Here is an 18,645-nt window from a genome sequence, read left to right as displayed (position 1 = left end):
ATAGTCCAACTTTGTTTCTCTACCATCAAGCTTCTCCTTTGTTGCTGCTCCAAGCCCCGTCCAGGGTGACCTTGAATACTTTCAGGGATGGGACACCCACAACTTCTCTGGGCAACCTGTTCCAGTGTTCCAGCACTCCCACAGTAAAAAAGGCCTTCCTTTCATCTAATATGTGTAGGAAATCATAAATCTAGGCATAGAAGCTTGGAGTGCAAATTTGAAATTCTTTGGATTTGAAGCACATTTTATATGAATACTGACTTACAGATGACTAAAAGATGTTGATGGGCATTTGAGCTGACAAGTTTTGAAAAAGTGCACGGAAATTAAAATTGAAACCACTAAAATTAAAAACTCCTTGCCATTTTCTTTTTCCTCTCCTATTCAAAATTGCATATGTCAGATATCAGTGCTTCATGCAAACCTCTCAGATGCTCTCAGAGAAAAAGCTTTTCTTTCAGACTAAGTTGCGGTTGACGTAGAACACTAGCAGGAGTGAAAGATTTTCTGGGCATCGGGGCAGCCCGTTCTCCTTGGATTTGTGTGCAGAATGCATTTTATCCAAACTGGAAAATAGATCCCAGCTCTGTTCTATTCATCATCCTTACTTCATCAGGCCAGAAGATTCTGTGAAAAGTAGCCTGTGGACCTTGAAGACAGCGCATGTGAACCAGATGAGAGGTGATAGAGAAGTTGAGGGAGAGAAGAAAGAGCATGAGGCTGAAACCAGAAAGTATTTCTCCACGTGATCATGGAAGATTGCAGGAGCCACTTGGTACTATCAAAACAGCCCAACTTGGCACTTGTGCCACCTTGGGTCTGGGAGCCATGTTGCATATCGTGCATTTTAAGGAGCCAGCTGGCCACACCCAGCCATATGCCCCCAAACACAAACCAAGGCCCTTTTCTCTGGCAAACAAAACTCAGCTGCCCTGCTTCTGGATGGCAGATTGCAGGAACCACTTGGTACTATCAAACCAGCCCAACTTGGCACTGGTGCCACCATGGGTCTGGTCACCATCCTGCCTATTGTAGCTTTTCAGGAGCCAGCCGGTCACTCTCAGCCATAGGCCCCCAAACACAAACCTCGGCCCGTTTCCCTGGCAAACAAAAGTAAGCAGCCCCGCTTCTGCATGGCAGATTGCAGGAGCTACTTAGTACTATCAAATCAGCCCGACTTGGCACAGGTGCCACCTTGGATCTGGGAACCATCCTGTGTATCGTGGATTTTCAGGGGCCAGCCGGCCACTCTCAGCCATATGCCCCCAAAAACAAACCACGGACCTTTTCTCTGGCAAACAAAAATCAGCTGCCCCACTTCTGGATGGCAGATTGCAGGAGCCACTTGGGACTATCACACCAGCACAACATGGCACTGCTGCCACCTTGGATCTGGGAACAATCCTGCGTATCGTACATATTCAGGAACCAGCCGAACACTCCCAGCCACAGGCCCCCAAACAAAAACAACGGCCCTTTTCTCTGGCAAACAAAACTCAACTGCCCCTCTTCTGGATGGCAAATTGCAGGACGCACTTGGTACTACAAAAAGAGCCCGACTTGGCAGTGGTGCCACCTTGGCTCTGGGAACCATCCTGCGTATCGAGCATTTTAAGGAGCCAGCCGGCAATTCCCAGCCGTATGCCCCAAAAAGAAACCATGGACCTTTTCTCTGGCAAAAAAAACTCAGCTGTCCCGCTTCTGGATGGCAGATTGCAGGAGTTACTTTGAACCATACAACCAGCCTTACTTGGCACTGGTGCCACCTTGGATCTGGGAACCATCCTGCCTATCGTTGATTTTCAGGGGCCAGCCGGCCACTCTCAGCCATAGGCCCCCAAACACAAACCACAGCCCTTTTCTCTAGCAAACAAAATTCAACTGCCCCGCTTCTGGATGGCAAATTGCAGGAGCCACTGGGTACTACAAAAACAGCCTGACTTGGCACTGGTGCCACCTTGCGTCTGGTTACCATGCGGCGTATCGTGCATTTTAAGGAGCCAGGTGGCCACTCCCAGCCATATGCCCCCAAACACAACCCACGGCCCTTTTCTCTGGCAAACAAAACTCAGCTGCCCCGCTTCTGGATGGCAGATTGCAGGAGACACTTGGTACTATCAAACCAGCCCGACTTGGCACTGGTGCCACCTTGGGTCTGGGAACCATCCTGCGTATTGTGGATTGTCAGGAGACAGCCAACCACTCTCGGCCACAGAGCCCAATCAAAAACAAAGGTCCGTTTCCCTGGCAAAAAAAACTCAGCTGCCCCGCTTCTGGATGGGAGATTGCAGGAGGCACTTGACACTGTCAAACGAGCCCCACTTGGCACTGGTGCCACCTTGGGTCTGGGAACCATGCTGCGTATCGTGGATTTTCAGGAGCCAGCCGGCCACTGCCAGCCATAGGCCCCCAAACACAAACCACAGCCTTTTTCTCTGGCAAACAAAACTCAGCTGCCCCGCTTCTGGATGGCAGATTGCAGGAGCCACTTGGTACTATCAAACCAGCCCGACTTGGCACTGGTGCCACCTTGGGTCTGGGAACCATCCTGCCTATCGTGGATTTTAAGGAGCCAGCCGGCTACTCCCAGCCACAGGCCCCCAACAAAAACCACGGCCCTTTTTTCTCGCAAACAAAACTTAGCTGCCTCACTTCTGGATGGCAGATTGCAGGAGCCACTTGGTGTAATCAAACCAGCCCGACTTGGCACTGGTGCCACCTTGGGTCTGGGAACCATCCTGCGTATCGTGGATTCTAAGGAGCCAGCCGGCCACTCCTAGCCACAGGCCCCCAAACAAAATCAACGGCGCTGTTCCCTGGAAAACAAAACACGCCTGCCAACTTTTTGATGGAGTTTGCAGGAGCCACTTGGTACTATCAAACCAGCCCGACTTGGCACTGGTGCCACCTTGGGTCTGGGAACCATCCTGCGTATCGTGGATTCTAAGGAGCCAGCCGGCCACTCCTAGCCACAGGCCCCCAAACAAAAACCTAGGCCTATTTCTCTGGCAAACAAAAGTAAGCTGCCCTGCTTCTGGATGGCAGATTGCAGGAGACACTTGGTACTATCAAACCAGCCCAACTTGGCACTGGTGCCACCTTGGATCTGGGAACCATGCTCTGTATCGTGGATATTCAGGGGCCAGCCGGCCGCTCTCAGCCATATGTCCCCAAACAGAAACCTCGGCCCGTTTCTCTGGCAAACAAAACTCAACTGCCCCTCTTCTGGATGGCAAATTGCAGGATGAACTTGATACTAAAACCGCAGGCCGACTTGGTAGTGGTGACACCTTGGGCCTGGGAATCATCATGCGTATCGAGCATTTTAAGGAGCCAGCCGGCCACTCCCAGCAATATGCCCCCAAAAACAATCCACGGAATTTTCCTCTGGCAAACAAAAATCAGCTGCCTCGCTTCTGGATGGCAGATTGCAGGAGCCACTTTGCACCATCAAACCAGCCCGACTTGGCACTGGTGCCACATTGCATCTGGGAACCATGCTGCCTAGCGTGGATTTTCAGGAGCCAGCCGGCCACTCTCAGCTATATGCCCCCAAACAAAACCCACGGCCCGTTTCCCTGGCAAACAAAATTAAGCTGCCCCGCTTCTGGATGGCAGATTGCAGGACGCACTTGGTAGTATCAAACCAGCCCGAGTTGGCACTGGTGCCACCTTGGGTCTGGGAACCATCCTGCGTATCGTGGGTTCAAAGGAGCCAGCCGGTCACTCCCAGCCACAGGCCCCCAAATACAAACAATGTCGCTTTTCCCTGGAAAACAAAACTCGCCTGCCAACTTTTTGATGGCAGATTGCAGGAGCCACTTGGTACTATCAAACCAGCCCAACTTGGCACTGGTGCCACCATGGGTCTGGTAACCATCCTGCCTATCGTAGCTTTCCAGGAGCCAGCCGGTCACTCCCAGCCATAGGTCCCCAGTCACAAACCTCGGCCCGTTTCCCTGGCAAACAAAAGTAAGCTACCCCGCTTCTGGATGGCAGATTGCAGGAGCCACTTGGTACTATCAAACCAGCCCAACTTGGCACTGGTGCCACCTTGGGTCTGGGAACCATGCTGCGTAACACAGATTCTAAGGCGCCAGTCGGCCACTACGAGCCACAAGCCCCCAAACACAAACAACGGCGCTATTCTCTGGCAAACAAAACTCAACTGCCCCTCTTCTGGATGGCAAATTGCAGGACGCACTTGGTACTATAAAAACAGCCCGACTTGGCACTGGTGCCCCCTTGGGTCTGGGAACCATCCTGCGTATCGATCTTTTTAATGAGACAGCCGGCCACTCCCAGCCATAGGCCCCCAAACACAAACCACAGCCTTTTTCTCTGGCAAACAAAACTCAGCTGCCCCGCTTCTGGATGGCAGATTGCAGGAGCCACTTGGTACTATCAAACCAGCCCGACTTGGCACTGGTGCCACCTTGGGTCTGGGAACCATCCTGCCTATCGTGGATTTTAAGGAGCCAGCCGGCTACTCCCAGCCACAGGCCCCCAACAAAAACCACGGCCCTTTTTTCTCGCAAACAAAACTTAGCTGCCTCACTTCTGGATGGCAGATTGCAGGAGCCACTTGGTGTAATCAAACCAGCCCGACTTGGCACTGGTGCCACCTTGGGTCTGGGAACCATCCTGCGTATCGTGGATTCTAAGGAGCCAGCCGGCCACTCCTAGCCACAGGCCCCCAAACAAAATCAACGGCGCTGTTCCCTGGAAAACAAAACACGCCTGCCAACTTTTTGATGGAGTTTGCAGGAGCCACTTGGTACTATCAAACCAGCCCGACTTGGCACTGGTGCCACCTTGGGTCTGGGAACCATCCTGCGTATCGTGGATTCTAAGGAGCCAGCCGGCCACTCCTAGCCACAGGCCCCCAAACAAAAACCTAGGCCTATTTCTCTGGCAAACAAAAGTAAGCTGCCCTGCTTCTGGATGGCAGATTGCAGGAGACACTTGGTACTATCAAACCAGCCCAACTTGGCACTGGTGCCACCTTGGATCTGGGAACCATGCTCTGTATCGTGGATATTCAGGGGCCAGCCGGCCGCTCTCAGCCATATGTCCCCAAACAGAAACCTCGGCCCGTTTCTCTGGCAAACAAAACTCAACTGCCCCTCTTCTGGATGGCAAATTGCAGGATGAACTTGATACTAAAACCGCAGGCCGACTTGGTAGTGGTGACACCTTGGGCCTGGGAATCATCATGCGTATCGAGCATTTTAAGGAGCCAGCCGGCCACTCCCAGCAATATGCCCCCAAAAACAATCCACGGAATTTTCCTCTGGCAAACAAAAATCAGCTGCCTCGCTTCTGGATGGCAGATTGCAGGAGCCACTTTGCACCATCAAACCAGCCCGACTTGGCACTGGTGCCACATTGCATCTGGGAACCATGCTGCCTAGCGTGGATTTTCAGGAGCCAGCCGGCCACTCTCAGCTATATGCCCCCAAACAAAACCCACGGCCCGTTTCCCTGGCAAACAAAATTAAGCTGCCCCGCTTCTGGATGGCAGATTGCAGGACGCACTTGGTAGTATCAAACCAGCAAAACTTGGCACTGGTGCCACCTTGGGTCTGGGAACCATCCTGCGTATCGTGGGTTCAAAGGAGCCAGCCGGTCACTCCCAGCCACAGGCCCCCAAATACAAACAATGTCGCTTTTCCCTGGAAAACAAAACTCGCCTGCCAACTTTTTGATGGCAGATTGCAGGAGCCACTTGGTACTATCAAACCAGCCCAACTTGGCACTGGTGCCACCATGGGTCTGGTAACCATCCTGCCTATCGTAGCTTTCCAGGAGCCAGCCGGTCACTCCCAGCCATAGGTCCCCAGTCACAAACCTCGGCCCGTTTCCCTGGCAAACAAAAGTAAGCTACCCCGCTTCTGGATGGCAGATTGCAGGAGCCACTTGGTACTATCAAACCAGCCCAACTTGGCACTGGTGCCACCTTGGGTCTGGGAACCATGCTGCGTAACACAGATTCTAAGGCGCCAGTCGGCCACTACGAGCCACAAGCCCCCAAACACAAACAACGGCGCTATTCTCTGGCAAACAAAACTCAACTGCCCCTCTTCTGGATGGCAAATTGCAGGACGCACTTGGTACTATAAAAACAGCCCGACTTGGCACTGGTGCCCCCTTGGGTCTGGGAACCATCCTGCGTATCGATCTTTTTAATGAGACAGCCGGCCACTCCCAGCCATATGCCCCCAAACACAACCCACGGCCCTTTTCTCTGGCAAACAAAACTCAACTGCACCGCTTCTGGATGGCAGATTGCAGGAGCCACTTGGTACTATCAAACCAGCCCGACTTGGCACTGGTGCCACCTTGGGTCTGGGAACCATCCTGCGTATTGTGGGTTGTCAGGAGCCAGCCGAACACTCTCGGCCACAGACCCCAATTAAAAACAACGGCCCGTTTCACAGGCAAACAAAACTCAGCTGCCCCGCTTCTGGATGGGAGATTGCAGGAGCCACTGGGTACTATGAAACCAGCCCTACTTGGCACTGATGCCACCTTGGGTCTGGGAACCATGCTGCGTATCATGGATTTTCAGGAGCCAGCCGGCCACTGCTAGCCACAGGCCCCGAAACACAAACAACAGCCTTTTTGTCTGGCAAACAAAATTCAGCTGCCCCGCTTCTGGATGGCAGATTGCAGGAACCACTTGGTACTAACAAACCAGCCCGACTTGGCACTGATGCCACCTTGGGTCTGGGAACCATCCTGCGTATCGTGGGTTCTAAGGAGCCAGCTGGCCACTCCCAGCCACAGGCCCCCAAACACAAACAACGGCGCTTTTCCCTGGAAAACAAAACTCGCCTGCCAACTTCTTGATGGCAGATTGCAGGAGCCACTTGGTACTATCAAACCAGCCCAACTTGGCACTGGTGCCACCATGGGTCTGGTCACCATCCTGCCTATCGTAGCTTTTCAGGAGCCAGCCGCTCACTCCCAGCCATAGGCCCCCAGACAAAAACCTCGGCACGTTTCCCTGGCAAACAAAAGTAGGCTGCCCCGCTTCTGGATGGCAAATTGCAGGACGCACTTGGTACTACGAAAACAGCCCGACTTGGCACTGATGCCACCTTGGGTCAGGGAACAATCCTGCGTATAGAGCTTTTTAAGGAGCCAGCCGGCCACGTCCAGTCATATACCCCCAAAAAAAAATCCACGGAACTTTCCTCCAGCAAACAAAAATCCGCTGCCCCGCGTCTGGATGGCAGATTGCAGGAGCTATTTAGTATTATCAAACCAGCCCGACTTGGCACTGGTGGCACCATGAGTCTGGTAACCATCCTGCCTATCGTAGCTTTTCAGGAGTCAGCCGGTCACTCCCAGCCATAGGCCCCCAGACAAATACCTCGGCCCGTTTCCCTGGGAAACAAAAGTAAGCTGTCCCGCTTCTGGATGGCAGATTGCAGGAGCCACTTGGTACTATCAAACCAGCCCAACTTGTTCCCAGACCCAAGGTGGCACCAGTGCCAAGTGGGGCTGGTTTGATGGTGCAACGTGGCTTCTGCAATCTGCCATCCAAAAGCGGGGCAGCTTACTTTTGTTTGCCAGGGAAACGGGCCGAGGTTTGTGTCTGGGGGTCTATGGCTGGGAGTGACCGGCTGGCTCCTGAAAAGCTACGATAGGCAGGATGGTTCCCAGACCAGTGGTGGCACCAGTGCCAATGTTGGGCTGGTTTGATAGTACCAAGTGGCTCCTGCAATCTGCCATCAAAAAGTTGGCAGGCGAGTTTTGTTTTCCAGGGAAAAGCGCCGTAGTTTTTGTTTGGGGGCCTGTGGCTCAGAGTGGCCGGGTGGCTGCTTAGAATCCACGATACGCAGGATGGTTCCCAGACCCAAGGTGGCACCAGTGCCAAGTCGGGCTGGTTTGACACAACCAAGTGGCTCCTGCAATCTGCCATCCAGAATCGGGGCAGCTTAATTTTGTTTGCCAGGGAAACGGTCCGAGGTTTGTGTCTGGGGGCCTATGGCTGGGAGTGACCGGCTGGCTCCTGAAATGCTACAATAGGCAGGATGGTTCCCAGACCCAGAGTGGCACCAGTGCCAAGTTGGGATGATTTGATAGTACCAAGTGGCTCCTGCAATCTGCCATCAAAATTTGGCAGGCGAGTTTTGTTTTCCAGGGAAAAGCGCCGTTGTTTGTGTTTGGGGGCCTGTGGCTGGGAGTGGCCGGCTGGCTCCTTAGAATCCACGATATGCAGGATTGTTCCCAGACCCAAGGTTGCACCAGTGCCAAGTCGGGCTGGTTTGATGGTGCAAAGTGGCTCCTGCAATCTGCCATACAGACGCGGGGCAGCGGATTTTTGTTTCCAAGAGAAATGGTCCGTGGTTTGTTTTTGGGGGTTTATGGCTGGGTGTGGCCGGCTGGCTCCTTAAAAAGCTCGATATGCAGGATGGTTCCCTGACACAAGGTGGCACCAGTGCCACGTCGGGCGGTTTTCGTAGTACAAAGTGCGTCCTAAAATTTGCCATCCAGAAGAGGGGCAGTTGAGTTTTGTTTGCCAGAGAAAAGGGCCGTGGTTTGTTTTTGGGGGCATATGGCTGAGAGTGGCCGGCTGGCTCCTGAAAAGCTACGATAGGCAGGATGTTTACCAGACCCATGGTGGCACCAGTGCCAAGTTGGGCTGATTTGATAGTACCAAGTGGCTCCTGCAATCTGCCATCCAGAATCGGGGTAGCTTACTTTTGTTTTCCAGGGAAACGGGCCGAGGTTTGTGTCTGGGGGTCTATGGTTGGGAGTGGCCGGCTGGCTCCTTAGAAACCACGATACGCAGCATGGTTCCCAGACAAGAGGTGCCACCAGTGCCAAGTTGGGCTGGTTTGATACTACCAAGTGGTTCCTGCAATCTGCCATCCAGAAGCGGGGCAGCTTACTTTTGTTTGCCAGGGAAACGGATCGTTGTTTGTGTTTGGGGGCCTATGGCTGGGACTGACCGGCTGGCTCCATAAAATCCACGATACGCAGGATGGTTCCCAGACCAGAGGTGGCACCAGTTCCAAGTCGGGCTGGTTTGATAGTACCAAGTGGATCCTGCAATCTGCCATCCAGAAGCGGGGCAGCTTACTTTTGTTTGCCAGGGAAACGGGCCGAGGTTTTTTTCTGGGGGCCTATGGCTGGGAGTGACCGGCTGGCTCCTGAAAAGCTACGATAGGCAGGATGGTGACCAGACCCATGGTGGCAGCAGTGCCAAGTTGGGCTGGTTTGATAGTACCAAGTGGCTCCTGCAATCTGCCATCAAAAAGTTGGCAGGCGAGTTTTGTTTTCCAGGGAAAAGCGCCGTTGTTTGTGTTTGGGTGCCTGTGGCTGGGAGTGGCCGGCTGGCTCTTTAGAATCCACGATACGCAGGATGGTTCCCAGACCAGTGGTGGCACCAGTGCCAAGTCGGGCGGGTTAGATAGTAACAAGTGCGTCCTACAATCTGCCATCCAGAAGCGGGGCAGCTTACTTTTGTTTGCCAGGGAAACGGGCCGAGGTTTTTGTCTGGGGGCCTATGGCTGGGAGTGACCGGCTGGCTCCTGAAAAGCTACGATAGGCAGGATGGTGACCAGACCCATGGCGGCACCAGTGCCAAGTTGGGCTGGTTTGATAGTAGCAAGTGGCTCCTGCAATCTGCCATCAAAAAGTTGGCAGGCGAGTTTTGTTTTCCAGGGAAAAGCGCCGTTGTTTGTGTTTGGCGGCCTGTGGCTGGGAGTGGTCGGCTGGCTCCTTAGAATCCACGATACGCAGGATGGTTCCCAGACCAGAGGTGGCACCAGTGCCAAGTCGGGCTGGTTTGATAGTACCAAGTGGCTCCTGCAATCTGCCATCCAGAAGCGGGGCAGCTTACTTTTGTTTGCCAGGGAAACGGGCCGAGCTTTGTGTCTGGGGGCCTATGGCTGGGAGTGACCGGCTGGCTCCTGAAAAGCTACGATAGGCAGGATGGTGACCAGACCCATGGTGGCACCAGTGCCAAGTTGGGCTGGTTTGATAGTACCAAGTGGCTCCTGCAATCTGCCATCAAAAAGTTGGCAGGCAAGTTTTCTTTACCAGGGAAAAGCGCCGTTGTTTTTGTTTGGGGGCCTATGGCTGGGAGTGGCCGGCTGGCTCCTTAGAATCCACGATACGCAGGATGGTTCCTAGACTTGACGTGGCACCAGTGCCAAGTTGGGCTGGTTTGATAGTACCAAGTGCGTCCTGCAATCTGCCATCCAGAAGTGGGGTAGCTTACTTTTGTTTGCCAGGGAAACGGGCCGAGGTTTGTGTCTCGGGGCATATGGCTGGGAGTGACCGGCTGGCTCCTGAAAAGCTACGATAGGCAGGATGGTGACCAGACCCATGGTGGCACCAGTGCCAAGTTGGGCTGGTTTGATAGTACCAAGTGGCTCCTGCAATCTGCCATCAAAAAGTTGGCAGGCGAGTTTGTTATCCAGGGAAAAGCGCCGTTGTTTGTGCCTGGGGCCCTATCGCCTGGAGTGGACGGATGGCTAATTAGAATCCACGATACACAGGATGGTTCCCAGACCCATGGTGGCACCAGTGCCAAGTTGGGCTGGTTTGATAGTACCAAGTGGTTCCTGCAATCTGCCATCCAGAAGCGGGGCAGCTTACTTTTGTTTGCCAGGGAAACGGTCCGAGGTTTGTGTCTGGGGTCCTAAGCCTGGAAGTGACCGGCTGGCTCCTGAAAAGCTACGATAGGCAGGATGGTGACCAGACCCATGACGGCACCAGTGCCAAGTTGGGCTGGTTTGATAGTACCAAGTGGCTCCTGCAATCTGCCATCAAAAACTTGGCAGGCGAGTTTTGTTTTCCAGGGAAAAGCGCCGTTGTTTGTGTTTGGGGGCCTGTGGCTGGGAGTGGCCGGCTGGCTCCTTAGAATCCACGATACGCAGGATGGTTCCCAGACTTGTCGTGGCACCAGTGCCAAGTTGGGCTGGTTTGATAGTACCAAGTGGTTCCTGCAATCTGCCATCCAGAAGCGGGGCAGCTTACATTTGTTGGCCAGGGAAACGGGCCGAGGTTTGTGTCTGGGGGCCTATGGCTGGGAGTGACCGGCTGGCTCCTGAAAAGCTACGATAGGCAGGATGGTGACCAGACCCATGGTGGCACCAGTGCCAAGTTGGGCTGATTTGATTGTACCAAGTGGCTCCTGCAATCTGCCATCAAAAAGTTGGCAGGCGAATTTTGTTTTCCAGGGAAAAGGGCCGTTGTTTGTGTTTGGGGGCCTGTGGCAGGGAGTGGCCGGCTGGCTCCTGAAAAGCTACGATAGGCAGGATGGTGACGAGACCCATGGTGGCACCAGTGCCAAGTTGGGCTGGTTTGATAGTACCAAGTGGCTCCGGCAATCTGCCATCAAAAAGTTGGCAGACGAGATTTGTTTTCAAGGGAAAAGCGCCGTTGTTTGTGTTTGGGGGCCTGTGGCTGGGAGTGGCCGGCTGGCTGCTTAGAATCTACCATACGCAGGATGGTTCCCAGACCAGAGGTGGCACCAGTGCCAAGTCGGGCTGGTTTGATAGTACCAAGTGCGTCCTGCAATCTGCCATCCAGAAGCGGGACAGCTTACTTTTGTTTGTCAGGGAAACGGGCCGAGCTTTGTGTCTGTGGGCCTACGGCTGGGAGTGACCGGCTGGCTCCTGAAAAGCTACGATAGGCAGGATGGTGACCAGACCCATGGTGGCACCAGTGCCAAGTTGGGCTGGTTTGATAGTACCAAGTGGCTCCTGCAATCTGCCATCAAAAATTTGGCAGGCAAGTTTTGTTTTCCAGGGAAAAGTGCCGTTGTTCTTTTTTGGGGGCCTATGGCTGGGAGTGGCCGGCTGGCTCCTTAGAATCCACGATACGCAGGATGGTTCCCAGACCTGAGGTGGCACCAGTGCCAAGTTGGGCTGGTTTGATAGTACCAAGTGCGTCCTGCAATCTGCCATCCAGAAGCGGGGTAGCTTACTTTTGTTTGCCAGGGAAACGGGCCGAGGTTTGTGTCTCGGGGCCTATGGCTGGGAGTGACCGGCTGGCTCCTGAAAAGCTACGATAGGCAGGATGGTGACCAGACCCATGGTGGCACCAGTGCCAAGTTGGGCTGGTTTGATAGTACCAAGTGGCTCCTGCAATCTGCCATCAAAAACTTGGCAGGCGAGTTTGTTATCCAGGGAAAAGCGCCGTTGTTTGTGTTTGGGGGCCTGTGGCTGGGAGTGGCCGGCTGGCTCCTTAGAATCCATGATACGCAGGATGGTTCCCAGACCAGAGGTGGCACCAGTGCCAAGTTGGGCTGGTTTGATGGTGAAAAGTGGCTCCTGCAATCTGCCATCCAGAAGCGGGGCAGCTTACTTTTGTTTGCCAGGGAAACGGGCCGAGGTTTGTGTCTGGGGGCCTATGGCTGGGAGTGACCGGCTGGCTCGTGAAAAGCTACGATAGGCAGGATGGTGACCAGACCCATGGTGGCACCAGTGTCAAGGTGGGCTGGTTTGATAGTACCAAGTGGCTCCGGCAATCTGCCATCAAAATTTGGCAGGCGAGTTTTGTTTTCCAGGGAAAAGCGCCGTTGTTTTTGTTTGGGGGCCTGTGGCTGGGAGTGGCCGGATGGCTAATTAGAATCCACGATACGCAGCATGGTTCCCAGACCTGAGGTGGCATCAGTGCCAAGTCGGGCTAGTTTGATGGTGCAAAGTGGCTCCTGCAATCTGCCATCCAGAAGCGGGGCAGCTTGCTTTTGTTTGCCAGGGAAACGGGCCGAGGTTTGTGTCTGGGGCCTATGGCTGGGAGTGACCGGCTGGCTCCTGAAAAGCTACGATAGGCAGGATGGTGACCAGACCCAAGGTGGCACCAGTGCCAAGTTGGGCTGGTTTGATAGTACCAAGTGGCTCCTGCAATCTGCCATCAAAAACTTGGCAGGCGAGTTTTGTTTTCCAGGGAAAAGCGCCGTTGTTTGTGTTTGGGGGCCTGTGGCTGGGAGTGGCCGGCTGGCTCCTTAGAATCCACGATACCCAGGCTCATTCCCAGACCTGAGGTGGCACCAGTGCCAAGTCGGGCTAGTTTGATGGTGCAAAGTGGCTCCTGCAATCTGCCATCCAGAAGCGGGACAGCTTACTTTTCCTTGCCAGGGAAACGGGCCGAGCTTTGTGTCTGGGGGCCTATGGCTGGGAGTGACCGGCTGGCTCCTGAAAAGCTACGATAGGCAGGATGGTGACCAGACCCATGGTGGCACCAGTGCCAAGTTGGGCTGGTTTGATAGTACCAAGTGGCTCCTGCAATCTGCCATCAAAAATTGGCAGGCGAGTTTTGTTTTCCAGGGAAAAGCGCCGTTGTTTGTGTTTAGGGGCCTGTGGGTGGAAGTGGCCGGCTGGCTGCTTAGAATCTACCATACGCAGGATGGTTCCCAGACCAGAGGTGGCACCAGTGCCAAGTCGGGCTGGTTTGATAATACCAAGTGCGTCCTGCAATCTGCCATCCAGAAGCGGGACAGCTTACTTTTGTTTGTCAGGGAAACGGGCCGAGGTTTGTGTCTGTGGGCCTACGGCTGGGAGTGACCGGCTGGCTCCTGAAAAGCTACGATAGGCAGGATGGTGACCAGACCCATGGTGGCACCAGTGCCAAGTTGGGCTGGTTTGATAGTACCAAGTGGCTCCTGCAATCTGCCATCAAAAATTTGGCAGGCAAGTTTTGTTTTCCAGGGAAAAGTGCCGTTGTTCTTTTTTGGGGGCCTATGGCTGGGAGTGGCCGGCTGGCTCCTTAGAATCCACGATACGCAGGATGGTTCCCAGACTTGTCGTGGCACCAGTGCCAAGTTGGGCTGGTTTGATAGTACCAAGTGCGTCCTGCAATCTGCCATCCAGAAGCGGGGTAGCTTACTTTTGTTTGCCAGGGAAACGGGCCGAGGTTTGTGTCTCGGGGCCTATGGCTGGGAGTGACCGGCTGGCTCCTGAAAAGCTACGATAGGCAGGATGGTGACCAGACCCATGGTGGCACCAGTGCCAAGTTGGGCTGGTTTGATAGTACCAAGTGGCTCCTGCAATCTGCCATCAAAAAGTTGGCAGGCGAGTTTGTTATCCAGGGAAAAGCGCCGTTGTTTGTGTTTGGGGGCCTGTGGCTGGGAGTGGCCGGCTGGCTCCTTAGAATCCATGATACGCAGGATGGTTCCCAGACCAGAGGTGGCACCAGTGCCAAGTTGGGCTGGTTTGATGGTGAAAAGTGGCTCCTGCAATCTGCCATCCAGAAGCGGGGCAGCTTACTTTTGTTTGCCAGGGAAACGGGCCGAGGTTTGTGTCTGGGGGCCTATGGCTGGGAGTGACCGGCTGGCTCCTGAAAAGCTACGATAGGCAGGATGGTGACCAGACCCATGGTGGCACCAGTGTCAAGGTGGGCTGGTTTGATAGTACCAAGTGGCTCCGGCAATCTGCCATCAAAATTTGGCAGGCGAGTTTTGTTTTCCAGGGAAAAGCGCCGTTGTTTTTGTTTGGGGGCCTGTGGCTGGGAGTGGCCGGATGGCTAATTAGAATCCACGATACGCAGCATGGTTCCCAGACCTGAGGTGGCACCAGTGCCAAGTCGGGCTAGTTTGATGGTGCAAAGTGGCTCCTGCAATCTGCCATCCAGAAGCGGGGCAGCTTGCTTTTGTTTGCCAGGGAAACGGGCCGAGGTTTGTGTCTGGGGCCTATGGCTGGGAGTGACCGGCTGGCTCCTGAAAAGCTACGATAGGCAGGATGGTGACCAGACCCAAGGTGGCACCAGTGCCAAGTTGGGCTGGTTTGATAGTACCAAGTGGCTCCTGCAATCTGCCATCAAAAAGTTGGCAGGCGAGTTTTGTTTTCCAGGGAAAAGCGCCGTTGTTTGTGTTTGGGGGCCTGTGGCTGGGAGTGGCCGGCTGGCTCCTTAGAATCCACGATACCCAGGCTCATTCCCAGACCTGAGGTGGCACCAGTGCCAAGTCGGGCTGGTTTGATGGTGCAAAGTGGCTCCTGCAATCTGCCATCCAGAAGCGGGACAGCTTACTTTTCCTTGCCAGGGAAACGGGCCGAGCTTTGTGTCTGGGGGCCTATGGCTGGGAGTGACCGGCTGGCTCCTGAAAAGCTACGATAGGCAGGATGGTGACCAGACCCATGGTGGCACCAGTGCCAAGTTGGGCTGGTTTGATAGTACCAAGTGGCTCCTGCAATCTGCCATCAAAAATTGGCAGGCGAGTTTTGTTTTCCAGGGAAAAGCGCCGTTGTTTGTGTTTAGGGGCCTGTGGGTGGAAGTGGCCAGATGGCTAATTAGAATCCACGATACGCAGCATGGTTCCCAGACCTGAGGTGGCACCAGTGCCAAGTCGGGCTAGTTGGATGGTGCAAAGTGGCTCCTGCAATCTGCCATCCAGAAGCGGGGCAGCTTACTTTTGTTTTCCAGGGAAAAGTGCCGTTGTTTGTGTTTGGGGGCCTGTGGGTGGGAGTGGCCGGATGGCTCCTTAGAATCCACGATACGCAGGATGGTTCCCAGACCAGAGGTGGCACCAGTGCCAAGTTGGGCTGGTTTGATAGTACCAAGTGGTTCCTGCAATCTGCCATCCAGAAGCGGGGCAGCTTACTTTTGTTTGCCAGGGAAACGGTCCGAGGATTGTGTCTGGGGGCCTAAGCCTGGAAATGACCGGCTGGCTCGCGAAAAGCTACGATAGGCAGGATGGTGACCAGACCCATGACGGCACCAGTGCCAAGTTGGGCTGGTTTGATAGTACCAAGTGGCTCCTGCAATCTGCCATCAAAAACTTGGCAGGCGAGTTTTGTTTTCCAGGGAAAAGCGCCGTTGTTTGTGTTTGGGGGCCTGTGGCTGGGAGTGGCCGGATGGCTCCTTAGAATCCACGATACTCAGCATGGTTCCCAGACCAGAGGTGGCACCAGTGCCAAGTTGGGCTGGTTTGATAGTACCAAGTGGCTCCTGCAATCTGCCATCCAGAAGCGGGGCAGCTTACTTTTGTTTGCCAGGGAAACGGGCCGAGGTTTGTGTCTGGGGGCCTATGGCTGGGAGTGACCGGCTGGCTCCTGAAAAGCTACGATAGGCAGTATGGTGACCAGACCCATGGTGGCACCAGTGCCAAGTTGGGCTGATTTGATAGTACCAAGTGGCTCCTGCAATCTGCCATCAAAAAATTGGCAGGCGAATTTTGTTATCCAGGGAAAAGCGCCGTTGTTTGTGTTTGGGGGCCTGTGGCAGGGAGTTGCCGGCTGGCTCCTGAAAAGCTACGATAGGCAGGATGGTGACCAGACCCATGGTGGCACCAGTGCCAAGTTGGGCTGGTTTGATAGTACCAAGTGGCTCCGGCAATCTGCCATCAAAATTTGGCAGGCGAGTTTTGTTTTCCAGGGAAAAGCGCCGTTGTTTGTGTTTGGGGGCCTGTGGGTGGGAGTGGCCGGATGGCTAATTAGAATCCACGATACGCAGCATGGTTCCCAGACCTGAGGTGGCACCAGTGCCAAGTCGGGCTAGTTTGATGGTGCGAAGTGGCTCCTGCAATCTGCCATCCAGAAGCGGGGCAGCTTGCTTTTGTTTGCCAGGGAAACGGGCCGAGGTTTGTGTCTGGGGGCCTATGGCTGGGAGTGACCGGCTGGCTCCTGAAAAGCTATGATAGGCAGGATGGTGACCAGACCCATGGTGGCACCAGTGCCAAGTTGGGCTGGTTTGATAGTACCAAGTGGCTCCTGCAATCTGCCATCAAAAAGTTGGCAGGCGAGTTTTGTTTTCCAGGGAAAAGCGCCGTTGTTTGTGTTTGGGGGCCTGTGGCTGGGAGTGGCCGACTGGCTGCTTAGAATCCACGATACGCAGGATGGTTCCCAGACGTGAGGTGGCGCCAGTGCCAAGTCGGGCTGGTTTGATACTACCAAGTGCGTCCTGCAATCTGCCATCCAGAAGCGGGACAGCTTACATTTTTTTGTCAGGGAAACGGGCTGAGCTTTGTGTCACGGGGCCTATGGCTGGGAGTGACCGTCTAGGTCCTGAAAAGCTACGATAGGCAGGATGGTGACCAGACCCATGGTGGCACCAGTGCCAAGTTGGGCTGGTTTGATAGTACCAAGTGGCTCCTGCAATCTGCCATCAAAAATTTGTCAGGCGAGTTTTGTTTTCCAGGGAAAAGCGCCGTTGTTTGTGTTTGGGGGCCTGTGGCTGGGAGTGGCCGGCTTGCTAATTGGAATCCACGATACGCAGCATGGTTCCCAGACTTGAGGTGGCACCAGTGACAAGTCGGGCCAGTTTGATGGTGCAAAGTGGCTCCTGCAATCTGCCATCCAGAAGCGGGGTAGCTTACTTTTCTTTGCCAGGGAAACGGGCCGAGGTTTTTCTCTGGGGGCCTATGGCTGGGAGTGACCGGGTGGCGCCTGAACAGCTACGATAGGCAGGATGGTGACCAGACCCAAGGTGGCACCAGTGCCATGTTCGGCTGATTTCATAGTACCAAGTGGCTCCTGCAATCTGCCATCAAAATGTTGGCAGGCGAGTTTTGTTTTCCAGGGAAAAGCGCTGTTGTTTGTGTTTGGGGGCCTGTGGCTGGGAGTGACCGGCTGGCTCCTTAGAATCCACGATACACAGGATGGTTCCCAGACCAGTGGTGGCACCAGTGCCAAGTCAGGCTGGTTTTATACTACCAAGTGGTTCATGCAATCTGCCATCCAGAAGCGGGGCAGCTTAATTTTGTTTGCCAGGGAAACGGGCCGAGCTTTGTGTCTGGGCGCCTATGGCTGGGAGTGACCTGCTAGGTACTGAAAAGCTACGATAGGCAGGATGGCGACCACATCCATGGTGGCACCAGTGCCAAGTTGGGCTGGTTTGATAGTACCAAGTGGCTCCTGCAATCCGCCATCAAAAAGTTGGCAGGCGAGTGTTGTTTTCCAGGGAAAAGCGCCGTTGTTTGTGTTTGGGTGCCTGTGGCAGGGAGTGGCCGGCTGGCTCCTTAGAATCCACGATACGCAGGATGGTTCCCAGACTTGTCGTGGCACCAGTGCCAAGTCGGGCTGGTTTGATAGTACCAAGTGCGTCCTGCAATCTGCCATCCAGAAGCGGGGCAGCTAACTTTTGTTTGCCAGGGAAACGGGCCGAGGTTTGTGTCTAAGGGCCTATGGCTGGGAGTGACCGGTTGGCTCCTGAAAAGCTACGATAGGCAGGATGGTGACCAGACCCATGGTGGCACCAGTGCCAAGTTGGGCTGGTTTGATAGTACCTAGTGGCTCCTGCAATCTGCCATCAAAAAGTTGGCAGGCGAGTTTGTTATCCAGGGAAAAGCGCCGTTGTTTGTGTTTGGGGGCCTGTGGGTGGGAGAGGCCGGCTGGCTCCTTAGAATCCACGATACGGAGGATGGTTCCCAGACCAGTGGTGGTACCAGTGCCAAGTTTTGCTGGTTTGATGGAGAAAACTGGCTCCTGCAATCTGCCATCCACATGCGGGATAACTTACTTTTGTTTGCCAGGGAAACGGGTCGAGGTTTTTGTCTGGGGGCCTATGGCTGGGAGTGACCGGCTGGCTCCTGAAAAGCTACGATAGGCAGGATGGTGACCAGACCCATGGTGGCACCAGTGCCAAGTTGGGCTGGTTTGATAGTACCAAGTGGCTCCTGCAATCTGCCATCAAAAACTTGGCAGGCGAGTTTGTTATCCAGGGAAAAGCGCCGTTGTTTGTGTTTGG

Source organism: Melospiza melodia, chromosome 1, assembly GCF_035770615.1.
Source record: "Melospiza melodia melodia isolate bMelMel2 chromosome 1, bMelMel2.pri, whole genome shotgun sequence".
NCBI lineage: Eukaryota > Metazoa > Chordata > Aves > Passeriformes > Passerellidae > Melospiza > Melospiza melodia.
Note: the sequence above shows the minus strand (reverse complement) of the source record.